The sequence below is a fragment of the Carlito syrichta genome, unplaced genomic scaffold (assembly GCF_000164805.1).
Source record: "Carlito syrichta isolate Samal-C Ts95f unplaced genomic scaffold, Tarsius_syrichta-2.0.1 Scaffold304598, whole genome shotgun sequence".
Lineage (NCBI taxonomy): Eukaryota > Metazoa > Chordata > Mammalia > Primates > Tarsiidae > Carlito > Carlito syrichta.
The window spans coordinates 490,882-495,256 of NW_007248694.1; positions in this window are offsets into that span (position 1 = coordinate 490,882).

Here is a 4,375-nt window from a genome sequence, read left to right on the forward strand (position 1 = left end):
AAATGAATGAAATCTGGGGAAGAAAGGGGCACACCTCATCAACAAGGGTACCTGCATAATGAACATTTGTATACCTAACCCTGAATTGTACCCCCATATATTTAAAATAAAAGAATTAAAAGTTAAAAAAAGAATGAAATGATTGGCTGTGTTAAAGGGTGCTTAGAGATTTGACAGGATAGGGGTACCAATGACATAGACAAGAGTGGTTTCACTGGCTTGGCAGGAAGAAAAACCTGACTGGAATGGGCTTTAATTCTGTCTTTAGGTAGGCGGGATGAAAGAGAGAGAATGGGAAGCGCTGCAAGGGAACCACTGAATACAGAGAAGGATTTAGAGGAATTTTGCTACAAAAGAAAACAAAAAAATGAAATAAAGGGGCTGTGGGGGTCAAATGGAGGTTTGTCTTTTAAAAAAGGCTGGGTGTGATGGCTCACACCTGTAATCCCACCACTTTAGGAGGCTGAAGCAAGAGGATTGCTTGAGTACAGGGATTCAAGACCATCCCGGGCAACTTGGCTAGACCTCATCTCTAGAATAAATCAAAAAATTAGCCGTGCATGGTGGCATGTGCCTGAAGTTCCAGCTACTTAGAAGGCTGGAGTGGAAGGATCACCTGAACCCAGCAGGTAGAGGCTGCAGTGGCTGTGAGTGTGCCACAGCACTCCAGTGTGGGTGACAGAGTGAGACTCTGACTCAAAAAAAAAAAAAAAGGAAAAAGAAAATAGTAGCCGGGCTCGGTGGCTCAGCCTGTAATCCCGCGCCTTTGGAAGGCTGAGGTGAGCGGACTGACTGAGCCCGCGGGTTCGAGACCTGCCTGGGCAGCGAGACCTCATCTCTACAATAAATCAAAAAATCAGCCAGGCGTGGTAGCGCATGCCTGTAATTCCGGCTACTTGGAAGGCTGAGGCGGAAGGATCGCCGGAGCCCAGCAGGTCAAGTCTGCGGTGGCTGGGAGCGGCCACTGCACTCCAGTCTGGGCAACAGAGTGAGACTCCAACTCAAAAAAGAAAATAGAAGCCCCTCTTTTCCTAAATGGGTGCTGTTACAGTAAAGGGAGAAATTGACTATGCAAGAGAAAGACAAGAAACTCATGGGAGCAAAGTCTTTGAGTAGGTGAGTGGGATGGGACCCAGTGTACAAGTGAAAAGTTGATCTTGAATAGGGATAATTTTTTTTTTTTTTTAGTCAGAGTCTCACTATGTTGCTCAGGATGGAGTGTAGTGGCATGTTCACAGCCACCACAGCCTTGACCTGCTGTGCCCAGGTGATCCTTCTGCCTCAGCCTTCCAAGTTACTGGAACTACAGGCATGCACTACCATGTCCGGAAAATTTTTATTTTTGATTTATTGTATAGACGAAGTCTCATAAAGTTGCCCAGGCTGGTCTCAAACCCATGGACTCAGGCAATTCTCTCACCTCGGCCTCCCAAAATTCTGAGATTGTAGGTGTGTGCCACCGCATCTGGCCAAATGGCGATAATTTAAGTTGTCCTACACATATTCCCCAAGGACTGTGTCTAAGTTCTAGGAGGTTCTTGGACCACAAACAGGTGGAATGGAACAGGGTGAGGAGTATCTAGTTTTTCTCATCCATCCATATTGACATCATCCTTCCTATCTGGTGTCAGTTCATCTGTTCATGCAGTTTGCTGCTGTGTCTGCCTCATCTGAACCTCAAATCTTCTTCCTGCTCTCCAGCAATATGTGCTCTTCTCAAGGCCATTGGAGAAAATGTTCTGCGGTTCCCTGTGCCACCCTCACGCATGAGGAATCATACCTTTCAACCAATCTTTCTCTTTTCCTCCTGGACTGTATTGGATATGAAGATCTCCATGATGTTTGACCCCTAGGTTAAGGCTAGGCTGCTGTAACAAAGAGAACAATCTCTCAGAGGCTTGAACAAGATAGATTTTGGTCTTATGTAATGGTCTAAGTACTAGCATTCCAGGTCTGCTGGTGACTGAGTTGCATGTTGTCATCCAGGCAACCAGGTTCCTTTCAGTGAGTTTGTTCAAGTTGTCTGCATGGTTGGGGGTAGTTCATATGGGATCCAGTTGGGAAGTAAAAAGCCCTTGAACCTCTTCTTTCTCTTCATTCTTCCTAGGTGGCCTCATCTAATTCTTGGCTTTTCTACCACTGAAGACTTTAAAATTTGTCTTTAGTCTCTCCTCTGAACTTGACATCTTTATTTGGATGTCAGCAGGCGCATCTCGAACATGATGTGTCCAGAAATGTCCAACTCCTTCTGTTGTCCTCCTCTTTCAATGAATGACAATTTTGTTTATCCAGTTGCTCAGGCCAAAAAGCTTGCTGTCATTTTTTACTCCTCTCTTTCTGTTAAACCCTATATCTGGTCTATCAGTAAATGCTGTTTGCTTAATTATCAAAATAGCAGGTATCCCCACTAGCTGAACTCCTGTTATCCAAACTCAGAAACCAAAGAGATGCAAATAACATTTTAAAATCTCCTTTATGTGGTGGCATGCATCTGTAGTTCCAGCTACTTGGAAGGCTGAAGCAGAGGGATCGCCTAAGCCCAGCAGGTCGAGGCTGTGGTGTCTGTGAGCGTGCCCCTGCACTCCAGCCTGGGCGACAAGAGTGAGACTCCAACTCAAAAAAATAATAATAAAATTAAAATATCCTTTAGTATCTAATTACTATCCTCCTTAGATCTAGGCCCTGTGTTTCAGAGAACTCTGAATATCATGAACATACAAAAAATTATGAATAAAGTGTCTCTGTCATCCAGGACCTGAAATTCAGCACAGGCATAGCACAATCCATAATCATAAACATCTGCTCTAGAACTAGTACCATTCAGGCCCCAGAGAATGTTTATAACATTTCTTGCCCCACATTCTAGAAACACAGGTGGACTTTGCTGATTGCTGCAAAAGTTTACAGGTTATATTGTTGCCAGCATTAGAGACAGACACTGCTTTGGAATCTGGGGAGGGTGGAGAGGTAGAAAAGCTTATGTAAAAGAAAAGCAAATTAATTGACTTGCCAAAATCTTTCCTTTCTGATAGCATGAGTGCAGTTAATTCTTGCATAACAAAGTATCACTTCCCTAAAGTGATCAGTGTCCATTTTCTTGCTTTTCTTCCAGGATCAATTACTGTTCCAAACTAAAGGTGTTCACAGATCACCTTGGCATTTACAACAGTTGCACATGGCAGCTGGGGGATACTTTCCATTTGAATAAGCCTTATTTTTCATCTGTGTATCGATAGATCTAGATGTAATATGTGTGGCATATAGTACTAATTCTTCCTACTGGCATCTAGAAGGGTACTGAACACTACAATGGCAGAAAGTTTTATTTATTTATTTATTTATTTTTTTAGTTGAAGTCTCACTTTGTCTCCCAGACTGGAGGGCAGTGCAGCCTTGACCTGCTAGGCTCCGGTGATCCTTCCACCTCAGCCTTCCAAGTAGCCAGAATTATAGGCATGCGCTACCACGCCCGGCTGATTTTTTGATTTTTATTGTAGAGATGAGGTCTCTCCAAGTTGCCCAGGCAGGTCTCCAACCCGCGGGCTCAGGCAATACACTCACTTTAGCCTCCCAAAACACGGGATTACAGACTGAGCCACTGAGTCCGGTTAGAAAGTTTTATTTTTTAAAAATTTGATAAGATTTGATTACATTTTTCTTTTTGCAGAGATAGGGTCTCACTATGTTGGTCAAGCTGGTCTTGAACTTCTGATCTCAAGTGATCTTCCTGTCTCTGCTCCCAAAAGTGCTAGAATTACAGGTATGAACCACCATGCCCAGCTCTTTCTTCCTTTGTTTTTTATTTTTTATTTATATATGTTTTTAATTTTCAAAAGAAAAATATGTTAGTGTTAAATAATTTTTATTTAAAAATTTATAGTAGGTCAGGTGCAGTGGCTCATGCCTGTAATCCTAGCATTTTGGAAAGCTGATGTGAGAGGATTGCCTGAACCCAGGAGTGTGAGACCAGTCTGGGCAAATTGGTGAGACCTCATTGCTACAATAAATCAAAAAATTAGCCGAGTGTTGTGGCATGTGCCAGTAGTCTTAGCTACTTGGAAAGTTGAGGTGGAAAGATGGCCTGAATACAACAGATTGAGACTGTGGTGAGCGTTGATCATGCCACTGCACCCCAGCCTGGGCAACAGAGAAAGACTCCAACTAAAAAAAAAAAAAAAAAGAAAAATTCTCCTAATGCATATGAGTTTGCTTTTTATTTTAATTGATCATTTAAAGTATTTTGGAGTAAAAAATAAAATATTTTGGGGTAATTTAAAAAATATATAACATTAAGTTTTAATTTTCATATTTAATTTTTAATTTTTTTGGTGAAAATATATTCAAATTTTACATATTTTGAAAACAATTACATTTT